Source organism: Mustela putorius, unplaced genomic scaffold (genome assembly GCF_011764305.1).
Source record: "Mustela putorius furo isolate JIRA1106 unplaced genomic scaffold, ASM1176430v1.1 tig00003913_pilon_pilon_pilon, whole genome shotgun sequence".
NCBI lineage: Eukaryota > Metazoa > Chordata > Mammalia > Carnivora > Mustelidae > Mustela > Mustela putorius.
Window position 1 is genome coordinate 9931171 of NW_025422060.1, and position 13213 is coordinate 9944383.

A 13213-nucleotide genomic window follows, 5' to 3' on the forward strand; every position below is an offset into this window, starting at 1 on the left:
GCCGCTGGACCTTGAGCCCTGGGAGAAGCGAGATTGCTGGAGTGCGATTTCAGAAGAGAAGCATGGTCTACTTATTGATGCCATCAGATATAAAATTAAGAGAAAGAAAGGTTCTACAAGTGAACAGGAAAGAAGATGTATATGTTGAGGCAACTATGGAACTCTTATTTCTTAACTCAAGCAAAAGACCTGTTAGCCATCCCCTGATGGAAACCAGCAAGACCACCCCTCAAGCAATCATGACTACTCTGAGGAAGAGCTCTGGAGGTCCCGATCACCCGGGGCAGTTTGTGCTCAACCCCCAACTCACACCTGCTCCGCAGGTCCCTGGAGTGACTCATGGAGTGCCCAGGACTTACCTTTATCTCATTATAATCCTAAAATCTCTACCCAGGAGGAGCACAAGCCTCATGCAGGTACAGGCATGTTTCCTTAAGATGCTTGCACCACTGATGTCTGCCTCTGTATATGAATGACCAGGCTTCCTGTTCTAAATATCCATCCTACTCCTAAATAAAAGGAACCCATTCACAGGGAATCTTGGCTTTTGAAGTTATTCCTTGTGATCTCCTTACCTGCTACAGATAACCTTTGCTTTGTGTAACAGTCCCACCTACCATAGTTTCTGTGACTCACCAAGGAGCAAACTCATGTTCATTCAGTGACACCAGCAACGTCAGAGAATCATCCCCCCTCCTGGGCCTGGCCTGCTCCTTCAAACCTCTTCTCCTCCCAGAGTTATAAATCTTTTAAATTGTTTTAAATGTAAACAAACAAATAAATAGATAAATAAAAAATAAAAGATTTTTAAAAATCCAGTACACAGATGTTCATAGCAGCATTCTTCATGAGAGACTAAAGATTGTAACAACACAAATGTACTCAGGTCACGAATGGATTAAAAGTGGTATGTCTATAGAGTGGAATATTACAAAAGGAATTAAGTACTTATTCATGTTACAACATAAATATACATTGAAAACATTATGTCAAATGACAGAAGTCATACCAAAGGCCATGTATGGTGTGAATCCATTTGTAGGAAATTTCCAGAATAGACAATCCTTAGAGACAGAGATGAAACTAGTGTTAGCTAGGGTTGGTAGTCAAGGGGAAGGAAAATGACTACTAACGGGTACAGGGTTTCTTTTGGGGGGAAGAAAATGTTTTAAGATGAGGTGGTGGTGATGATAATCTAATTCCATGATATATTAAAGGCACCAAATTGTATAATTTAACAGGTTATATTTGTGAGATGAGTTATATCTCAGTAAGGCCATTATTTAAATATATAGTTTTTACAATTTGAAAACATAATTGATAGATCAAACAACTTAACAGGTAGGTTAGATATAGTTGAGGAAAGAAAGAATGTACTGAAAGACAGAGCTTTGGGAAATTATCCAAAACTCACTACAGAGAAATACAAAGAAATACAGTGTGAAATGTAGGTTATGAGAAGTGGAGACCAGAAAGCAAATTCCAACACAATGTTAAGACTTACAGAATAAAGAACAAAGAGATGTAGAAAAGACATATTTTAAAATGTAATGTTTTTGTGAATTAATTTTTATCAAAATAAAGCCTATGCACAATCTTCACTTGTATAACTCTCCAATGTACATTTTCCTTATCCTTTTGTATTTCTTCAATGACTCGTTGCTTCTAAAGTGATGTGTTTTGCAATTATTGCGTATTTAAAAATACAGTATGTATCACCAGTCTAATTTACATATACAATAAGTACCACCAGCATATACTTATATCGTCACTCAGAAAAGTGAATTATTATCTACTCAATGTGAATGATTTTTTTAGGAACGGTATCTATCTTCTTTTTCAGTTCCATACTAATTGTTTTGGTTCCATTTGTAACCTCTTAACAAGAACTAATTTTGCTTGTTATCAAAAAGTATCAAACACACAATTTCTTGAACTTAGTCCTTCTGTAGATGGTTTCATAAAATTTCACTCTATCAGGAATAGTTCCTGCTACTCTCTTCTCAGGGTTTGCCATGGCGCTTGGGGCTGGCTCCTGTGAGGGTGTGAAGGTAGATCCAAGAATTCGTGTCTTAGAGTTTGCTTACGCAGAGTAAAAGCCAAAGAACCATGAGAGCCTTTTTCACATTCATCCTCTGGATCAGAGGCCTATCCATTTCCTCAGAAATTACCATCAACTGTTACAGGATTCCCAAAATGTGCCATTCCTCCCAGAACTACTCCTTCAACAGATATCGTGAATGCTGTTAATACGAAATGTCATGATTGAGCCCATTCCTCTGAGTGTCAAAAAAGAAAATAAAAAGGAAAAGAAACGAGCTATATCCAGATGCTCGCTAAATGATGAAACCAGCAAACTCCTCAAACATACTGACATGATACTTGGCTCTAGGATCTCCTAGGTCCGTTGTTACCATCCCCCGTGGTATGTTCCTCTCCCTCTTCCCTCACAGAACTTGTATCAACTAACACATGGCAGCGCATCACTGAAACAGCTCAGGGGTTATTTATGTTTTATTATTTTTTTAAGATTTTATTTATTTGAGAGAGAGAGAGAGCAAGCTTGAGAGGGGAAAGATTATTTATGTTTTAATCAGACACTTCCTTTCTGGTGAATAAAATCTTCCAGACAAAAAGGGCTCAGATCTCTAAGGGTAAAATTCCAAACCACTGTAGGAAGTGAGGAACAAAGTTTGGGTGGAATACCTAGCATATATGAATATGTGTATTAAATGACAGAAAAATATTAAGATGGCGGTGCCAGAACAGCACCAGTGAGTCGTTAGCGGAAGTACTCAAAAGTTCCATAGAGCCATCTTGAACTCGGACTAGTATCCTTTCATTGGTTACGTGATAAAATTTCTGAGGGGGGGTGGGGAAGCTAACTTTTACATATTCTTCTTCCTCCCATTTATCCCTAGGCACAAACATAGTGTTATGTAATGTCTGAGGAAATGTTTATAAAATGGCCAGCATATGGTCAGAGGATCAGCCAGATAAGCTGACACCAACATCAAAGGAAGGGCAGGAGGGGTGGGAAGGTTATGAGTCAGTGTGTGCACATCTCCCGGTGAGATGATCCCCCACGTCCTCTGAATCTATTCTAGAGCCACATTTGTTCTCCCAAACACCTCAGCCCAGAGAGCCTGCAAGGGAGTAGCACTTGAATAGAAAATGCTTGCCCTGCTGTTTCCCCCAGAACCTGGACTGCAGCCAGCATCCGCAGTAGAGAAGTCATTATGATGAAAGAGTGAGGGAACCTGTTCCTTGGCCTTCTGCACCTGGGAAGGAAGAAGAACTTCATCTGAGGACGCTGTCACCACCAGGAGGTGCCTAGTGCACTGTCCACAGAGGCACGCACGGACCCAGGCCTGCTTGCCCTCTGCTTTATGGAGTACTGTACTGCTGGGTCCAGTCAGCAAGAGGCTCGGGGGAATTAGGAATTGGTACCTGGAGAGAATCTGGTCCTCATCTCATGTAGGGAGAAAGGAAGGGAAGGGAAGGGAAAAGAAAAGTGAAGGGAAAATGGAAGGGGAAGGAAAACTCCATGTTAGTGACTTAGACATGCCTAGAAGTAAGACTGGGGGGACCCATCCCCAAATGTAAACAGTTGTTAATCTTTGCCTGATGGAATTGTCGGTGATAGCAGTTACTTTATTTTTGCTTACATGAATTTTAAAAAATTTTCTACACTGAATATGTATTATTTTTAGAAGAGGGCAGGAGGTGGAAAATGTTCTCTAAATGTCTCCCACTTCACACACTGGAGAATATTAGCTCAGCTGACCTTTACACAACAATACTCTAAAGTAGGTTAGCACACATCACCATCTTAAGTTCGCAAATAAACTGAAGCCTGAACTTCATCATTCTTTACTGGGCTATACTGATCTCAAGTGAGCTGATGTCATAGGCAAGTCCTTTTTTTTTTTTTTTTTTCTTTTTTTGATGGCTGATACAACCACCCACTCTCCTGCAGCCCTCTAACTCTCTCAACCCCACCCCCTGTGGCCTGCTGAAGGTTGCTGCTCATTCTACGATCACTGGCTACTTGACCAGAGAAGGGGGCACCTTTTATTCTGAGACTCAGGATCTATATCCAGTGACCAAGAAGTAGAAGGGTGGCTTGTTTTCTCCTGTTTATGACCTCGCTTTGAAGACCGGAATCTTAGAGACTAGAAGAGGTTAACTAGTTTGCCCAAGATCACACAGCTAGCAAATGACATAGCTACGATGTAGACCTGACATTCTGACTATGGAGACCTCACACTTAATCACTTGATTATAGCCCCTCAATAAAATAGTCAAGATTCATTCAAAACAATATAGATGTGGAACTCTCCATGGGCATACCACCCGAGCTGGGGGTAATCTCTTTGCTCTTGTGAGTCGGAAGAACTTGAGATAAGAAGACAGCATAAATGGGAGATTGGTCACATGCAAATGAATTAATCACATACATTAAAGATAATGGAAGCCAGTCTTCTCACTGTTGAAGAAGGGAGGTGCAAACATGGAGAAGGCAAGACTCATGTGATATTGGATTGTAATCAGGGGCATTGGCTTGAACACAGGCCATCTAAACTATAGAGAGCTATGGCTACCAATGTAGACAGCATATAACTACCCACTGAGAGGACCCAGCCAGAATTGATGCCACTCTGGTAGCACTGAGCACCTTTAATGCTTAAACCTCAATTTCTAGATAATATTCTCAACTAAAAGGATCTAAAGGCTCCTTGTAGACATAGCTGACTCCAGGGCTAGGGCAGGGAAAGTATCAGATCAGCCTGAATCTCTTACGGCAGAAAAAAGGAAGTTCTCTAAGAATCATGGTAACTGTCAAAAGTCACAGGACCTTGAAAAGGCCCTCACGGGCTAAATCTGTGCCAGCTTGAGCATCGTAGTAAATAATGCTAGTAATGGATTATAACTCATTCAATAAAACAGGAGTCCGTGGATTCAGACCGATATAAATAAATAGGAAGAGGAAACTCTACCTTATGCCAGCAAACATGTGTAGAAGAAATGGTAACATTATGTAATTACTTATCCACCTTGTTAACAGTAACTGGGTCAGGAATAGCTTCTGTGGATGCCACAAATAATGGGTAAAGTTTTAATAAGGAATCAGGTACTAATATAGTTTTGAAGTATCTCCCCACAAAAAACTTATTAACATCTCAATGAATATTTATCAATACTTATTAATATCCCATCACAAAGTACTCATTAATTAACAGTACTGTGGAGAAACCTGACAGACAGCATTTTAACCAAATGAAAAAAGTCAGTCTCACCAGTAAGAGGTTAAATCAACATCATATATCTTCTCAGTGTATATACACTGAGAATATACACTGAGAAGATAATATACACTGAGAAGAGCATGTGGTTATTTCTCAAGATACACTTGAATCTAATTATGACAAAACATGAGACAAATCCAAATGAGGGACATTCTTCAAAGTAACTGACTTAGACACTTCAAAAACATCAAGATCATGAAAGATAAAGACTAGTTTGTTCCAGATTGGAGACAACTGATGAGACATGCTAACTATGTGCAGTGTGAGATTCTGGAAGTATAAACACTGGGATAGTCAGGGAAATTTGAGCAGGGATCTGTAGAGTAGAAGAGTAGTAGAATGTCAATTTCCTGATTTTGATGGGCCTCCTGGGACTATGTAGGGAATGTTCTTGTTTTAAGGAAATGCACACTAAAGCATTTAGAGGTAATGGAACATAATTTCAAATGGTTGAGAAAAAATATGTGTATAGAGAGAGAGATGAAAAATATAGTTGAATATAAATAATTGGTGAATCTGGGGAAGGATATATAAGACTTCTGAGTTCTGCTCTTGAAATTGAAAATTTTCTGTAGGTTTAAATTTATTTCAAAGTAAAAGTTCCCCCAAAAAGTATATGATAAAACTCAATACCAACTTTTAGGTTAGCAAAATAAACAAATAATACACATCTAGAGAGAGAGACAGAACAAGGCATGCTGAGAGACAGACTCAGAGAGATGGGGGAAGGGAGAAAAAGCCATTATCTGAGACAGTTTTTAATATTTATACATAGATAGGGGCTTTGTTGCTGTTTTTAAAAATAGGATCATACTGTACAAATACAACTTTCTTTTTTCACTTAAAAATATAACTTAGAGGGGAGCCTGGGTGGCTCAGTGGATTAAGCCACTGCCTTCGGCTCAGGTCATGATCTCAGGGTCCTGGGATCGAGTCCCGCATCGGGCTCTCTGCTCATCGAGTCCCGCATACTGTGATCTCTGTCTCTGCTCAGGGGCAGGCTCAGTGGGTTAAGCCACTGCCTTCGGCTCAGGTCATGATCTCAGGGTCCTGGGATCGAGTCCCGCATCGGGCTCTCTGCTCAGCAGGGAGCCTGCTTCCTCCTCTCTCTCTCTGCCTCTCTGTCTACTGTGATCTCTGTCAAATAAATAAATAAAATCTTTAAAAATATATATATATATATAACTTAGAAATCTTTACAGATCAGTAAGCTAAATCTACCTCAATCTTTTTAATTACTGCATAGAATTTACTTACATTGCTAGTCCATCATTTTTTTTTTTTAAACAGAGAGCGAGATGGATCACAAGTAGGCAGAGAGGCAGGCAGAGAGAGTAGGGGAAGTAGGCTCCCCGCTGAGCAGAGAGCCCGATGTGGGGCTTGATCCCAGGACCCTGAGATCATGACCTGAGCCAAAGGCAGAGGCTTTAACCCACTGAGCCACCCAGGTGCCCCGTAACCAATTCCCCATCAGAAGATATTTAAGTTGCTACCTAATATCCTCTAAAAACATTTATTTTCAATTTATAGTTTTACTACCAAATCATATGGTTAAAGTCAGCATGTGAACTGCTGCATGTCACAGAGGGGGGAAAAAATCCTCAGACTTGGGTCACACAAATATCCAAAAGTAATGATAAGTTCAAGGCAAGGTTAGTGTCAATGGTAAAATCAATAAGATTCTTCAGCCGGGCCTAAATTTCTCACATGCCCACTGTCTAGTAGTGCAACTGGCAAATTTTCAAGGGTCTCTTCATCTTTTTTTCTATTAGTCTACTTGCTTTTAGAACTCTATTTTATTTTGATTTAGGAGGCCTCTTTGTCAGACTACTTAGGAATAACATTGCAATTTCTACCCTTATCCTACAGCTATAAGCATTTTCCAGAATGCCTGCACATGTGAAATTATTCAGGCACATTGATAATCAGCAAAAACAGAATCAGAGGAAACCATTTTGTCCTCTGTGTTTGTTGCTAAAGAACCCTTCTCCCTTGATGTACTCATTGGGGTGACAGAGTTTCTGGGCACACATCATTATTCTGTAATGAGAATAGGGAAGTGGAAGGGGCATCCATGAAAGAATGTAAACTTCCCAAAGCAAGATGAGGCTGGATCAGAGGTATCTACAGCACCACCACCCTGGCAACATCCCGGGGGGACCTTAAGTACAGTAGAAGCAGAGGTTGGCCTCGAACAAACATTTGAAGACTTGCACAATTCTCTTGCAAAGCTGACCCCCAAAACACTGAGGAATTGCTAGAAATACAAGGTACAATTTCTGTGCAGAAACAGAAAATAAGTTTGTGTGTAGTTATTTTTGTGAGGCTTTAGATTTTGTTCAGTGGGGACAGTGAAGCTAAAAGAAAGGGTATTCTAGGAGTCCTTCCTGCTTTCTTCCATTTCCTAAGAAGTGACGTGGTCACCAAAGACTCAAGATCTGCCTCTTTGAGGAAGATGCAGTCGCAGCTACAGAGGTTCTGTACAGAGTGCTGATCCTGACTCATCACTGTTTGCTCTCACCCAGGAACAAGTCGGTCAGGAAGCCTTGCCACAACCATGGCTTTTAAAGACACTGGGGAGACATCGTGGGACCAGAGGCGGTGTTTCACAGAACTAGAAATATTCTCACCAGCTGCAGTGTAAAATCTTTAAAGAAGGTACATGTTGACTTGATCAGAGGCACAAAGGAAAAGAATCTCAAAGTGAAAGGACCAGTTCGGATGCCTACCAAGACTCTGAAAATCACTACAAGAAAAACTCCTTGAGGTGAAGGTTCTAAGACTTGGGATCATTTTTGGATGAGGCTCCAAAAGCATCTCATCAACTGGCACTGTTCTTGTGAGATTCCTAAATAGATTACTTCCATCAGTATTGTGCCAGGAGTTGAGGCTGAAGTCACCATTGCAGATGCTTAATCAATCTTTTTAATAAATTATCAATTGTTAAAAAAAAAAAAAAAGAACTCAAGATGTTAGGAGTGAATAGTTTATAAAAAGCCATGGCCACAATCACCCTTCCACATAAACCACACATAATAGTCACTTTAAAAATATCAAATTTTCAATTCATCATCATTTTTACAGCCCCCAGGGAGGGGGAGGAATCCATTTGAGTTAACTACAATGATTAATAAAAGCATTTAAGTGTCCTTTGTCTTTTTAAATATGTATTTACTCATGAAGGTCTAGGTTTAAAATTAAGGAACAAGTAGATTTTTAACCAAAGCACATTCATAGATATTCATTGATTTCCCCAAGCACTATATTACCTATTTCCCCCACCCCCAGAAGAGAGTTACATGAATTAGAGTGTTTTATGATAAGCATAGGTTAGATGAAAATAATTGATACTACTATGAAGACAGAAAAAGAAAATCAACCTTATATTTTCTAACAATTGATACAAGTGAGAAGGAACTTTTCAAAACAGAACAATAAAGTATCAGATTATAGTATATTGTGTTTTTTTGTCTGATAGAAAAGGGAAGACAGGAAAATTACAATAGTCAAACTAGTATAAATAAAGCACAATTCAAAAGTGCTTCGTCTGAGACTGTGGAGTTTCAAGAGTTTTAAAGGCATTCCAGAGACATGCTGATGAGTACATGTCTCAAGCATTTCCAGACAACTGGTATATGAGGTTGCAATAAAAAGATGCAGGAACATACTCATCATGCTTTTTGTCATTGGACAAGACAGTTGACCTAAATTCTGCATTTCACATGAAGCAATAGCATTATGGAGATGTGTAGAATTACAGGATGCTCCAGAAATATCGAGTCACCCCACATAAAAAAGCCCATTACCGAGCACAGGTGACCTTCTAGAACACATTATGGTCATGATTTACCAAGTTCTAATCACTTCGGGTTACTGCTATTTGACTATTTATTGCAATGTCTTTAAAACCCCAAACTATGTCATGTGAATGTGCCTACTTCCTAAAGATCATTTTAAAGTCTTGGTCTCCAAATCATAAAACTCACCCCTGAATTTCTCAGCCTAAAATTTACTTCCAGAAATCAAGTGACCTAAATTCATTTCCTGACCTCAGTGGGCAAGTCACTAAATGTTTCCTTTGTCTTACTTCCTCATCAATAAAATGGGCCAGTGATCATCATACCTTCATGTAGAACACGGTGACAGTAAATGAACTCTTGAGAAGAAAATGCCATTCAGCTTCAATTTTTATCTATTGAGGTGTCCACCCTGAGCTGGGCACTCTGTTAGGTATTTTACTTCTATTCTTCCATTTAATGAAATAGTCCAATTAGGTAGACGTTATTAACTACGACCTAAGACAAAAAAGTGAGGGCCAGAAAAGGTGAATTAATTTTCTCAGCACAACTAGCCATAGGCAAACACAGGATTTAAATTTCAATCTAATGTTCTTTCCCTCTTCTTATTTCTACTTCTATCATTGTATAGTCAAGATGCTATTGCAGTAATAAGATTTTCCAGTAGAATGAAGTTTTTAGGAACCACCAATAAACTACTAGAGAAAGCAAAGAAGACTCCAAAGATCATTGGTAAACTTTAGGTCAGACTCTTGAAAACATTCTTCCCGAGGTCAAGGAGCTATGACACTGAACTTTTTGGGGAAAGTTTATATATATATATACACACACACACATATACATACATACACACACACACACACACACACACACACACACATATACACATACAAATGTATATATATACACATATAAATATAATCTGAAAAGGAGAAAACTCCAGACTTTTTTAGGAAAGAAACAAGGAATTATTAATTTAGGATTGAGGAAGAATAGAAGTATGTGAGAAGTAAATATTTGACTAGCAATGGAAGACTCAGAAATGAGGGGGGCACCTGAATTCCTGGGATAGTCATTTTTAGATAGTACCCAGCAGGTGAGCAAATTTGCTGCCTGCTAGAAACTGCACAGCCCAAGATCCCTTGGAATGTATTTATAGCTGCTCCGTCACTAAGGCTCCAACATTTGATCTGTTCTTTCCAAAATAGGTTTTAAAAAATTCAAAAGGAAAAAGGCAAGAGCCCTGTAAACAACGTCTTCTGCAGCCGTTTGTAAACACTGCCACCAGAGAGAACAACAGACAGTTGTTTCTGAAGTCTGAACAGACCTTCAGTCTGATGAGAGAGAAGGCTTGAGGGCGGGGGCTGCCGAAAGAAGAGCAGCTCCTCCTTTCGGCTTCTTGGCTCTCATGACCTGAGGAGAAACCACAGCTGACCCACCTGTTTAGAAGGAAGACAACACGGTGAGCAAATTTCCTCAATGGGTATCTAATGCAGACCCTGTGCCATGCTTCGGAAAGGCGTGTGGCCAAAAGAAAGAAGTGAGGGGCCCGGAGTCCTAATTTTCTGAGACTCTCAGGTGCTTCTCAACCTTTCTAGGAGAACAAGTTCTGTCTATGAGAGACTAGTCTATGGGAGCTAGAGGTTTTATCAAAGAAGACCCAGAGTCTTAATTAATGATTGATAATGCCTAGATTGGAGTCGCCACAGAATTACAGTACCACAGTCTCTCATCCAAGATTCAAAAATGCAAAGTGCTGTGAAAATAAAAGGTTATTTTTTTGTAATTCATCTGATAAGCAAAACCTGATCCAGCTTCTTCTGATGACCAAACCTGACCTGGACTTAAGAGAGAGTGTTAGAAGGTGCTGCCCCAAGCCCTTAGGTGATTATGAAATATTTAGTGTATGCACCATACTGTCTTTCCAAAATCTGAAACATTGTGAATTCCAAGAATACCTACCTCCAGGAGTTTTGGTAGTGGATTGTGGACCTGTGTTATGTATCTTTAGGTGTTCTTTTGTCATTTTCTTCTAAATGCATTTTAAGTCATCTCTCACACAGTATAAGCAACTAGTCCACAGTATTTTAATAAGCAGCTACACATTCCCAGAAAATGCACAGTTTGCCAGACCATGTATGTTAGCTTGCAAGGTCAGCCACCAGACTTTGGAAGAGCCCACAAGGTGAGCTTTCCACACCAAGGAAACTACCACAGCTGGGAAGGAACTGCCAGGATTATATGTAAACTATGACAGCCTCACACACAAAGAAATCACCTGAGAAACTTTAAAAAATACTACCCTAAAATGTATCCACTTCAGTGACGACTAACAACCTTACCTCTATGAATTCTCACATTTAAAGTTTTAATTTATCAGTCTCACACATTATCATTTTCATTTAAATCTGTGTGAGTTTTAGAATCTCGGCACCAGGTATACCTGCACAATCCCAAATTCTGAAAATTTTTATCAGTGAAAAGAAACCCCCAAACAAACAAAAACCTTAATATATACTGCTCATTCCCCCTTTCCACATTATATTTGGTGGAATCATTCTATTTCAAACACACAGTGAAAGAATAGGCACTTGGCAATCATTACTTCTGGATGAGTCTGGAAGGTAGGAACTCAGCTATCTGCTTAGAAAAAACACTTATTAAGAGCTCAAGCCCACAGGTGGAGTCTCTGGGATCACAAAATGCTCTGTTTGTTATTTAAGGATTCAAATATTTTCTTGTCCTATATGCCAAGCTCATTTGTTCCAAATGTAACACTTTTTAGTGGAATGTGGATGACAAATAGCCATACTCAAGACTAGTATGTTATATCTGGTCTCCCATATGTATTTGGGCACCAGATTAAAGCATCGCTTTGACTTTTTTTTTTTTATTAATTAATTTATTTTCAGAAAAGTAGTATTCATTATTTTTTCACCACACCCAGTGCTCCATGCAATCCATACCCTCTACGCTTTGACTTTTTGAAATATAAAATAGATCGGGAATAATGTCTTCCCCAGCTGCTGCTGTTTAAATGAAGGTGTTTGGCCCAGAGTTCTCTCATGTCTGTCAGAATGCCTGAATTGTAAATTTTGTGTGCGTATGGATTTTGGGTAAAAATACAACAAAAATTACATATGTTCGTGTGTGCACACACACACACAATGAGAGAGGAGGCATTTAAAATGAAAATTAAATAAGGGGCATGTGGGTGGCTCAGTTGTTAAGCATCTGCCTTTGGCTCAGGTCATGATCCCAAGGTCCCGGGATTGAGCCCCGTATGGGACTCCCTGCTCAGAAGAGAGCCTGCTTCTCCCTCTCCCACTCCCCCTGCTCTGTTCCCCGCCCCCCTCTGTCAAACAAAATCTTAAAAGAAAAGAAAATAGGAAAACAGTAGTTACTTCTTGTCAAACCAAAAAAAAAAGAAAGACATAATTGCCTACATTTACAAAAGAAGCAAATAATAAGGAGGAAGAAGAGTTATTTAGGGTAAAATAACCAGGAATTATAACTAAGATTCATGGGAATAAGATTCATTGTGTGGCAGATATGACTTGTGGCCACAAACTATTTCTCCATTCTTCCCCAGTAAAAAACATATATAAATAATCCCGGTTTTATCGGCAGCAATGAACTCAACAAAAAGATGTTCTTTCCCAAACTCCCTTGCAGCTAGGTTTGGCATGGGATTAAGTTCTGATCGATAATCTGTAAGCAGAGTGTGGGGGAAGGGTAAGTAGAAGAGAAAGGGGAAAGGCTGCCCTAAAGCAGTGGGCTCTGTTTTCCATGCCTTGTTCCTTCTGCAATAAGGAGCTCCAGAGTCAACTTGGACCATGAGATAAGAATGGAGCAAGTCCCTGATGTAAATAAAGCAAAAAGATGAGAACTCAGTTCCTAATAACTTTGTGGAGCTGTTGTATTTATTCTGGACTGGCTCTCTCTGGACTTCTTTTACATGACAGAAGCAACTCGTCTGTGTTTATTGTTGTTTGTTTTTATTGTTTTTGTTACGGTTACATTCAGCTCTATCAAAAACCTGAGACGGACAATTGGAGAAAATAAATCAACTGCGGGATCCAGGACTCCAAGGCCCTCCCTTGCCAC

At 39.5% G+C, this 13213-nt stretch overlaps 1 pseudogene; it reads left to right on the forward strand.

Moving 5' to 3' along the window:
• The first annotated feature begins 7866 nt into the window (after positions 1 to 7866).
• Positions 7867 to 8225, forward strand: LOC101671819 (annotated as a pseudogene).
• Positions 8226 to 13213: the final 4988 nt, after the last annotated feature.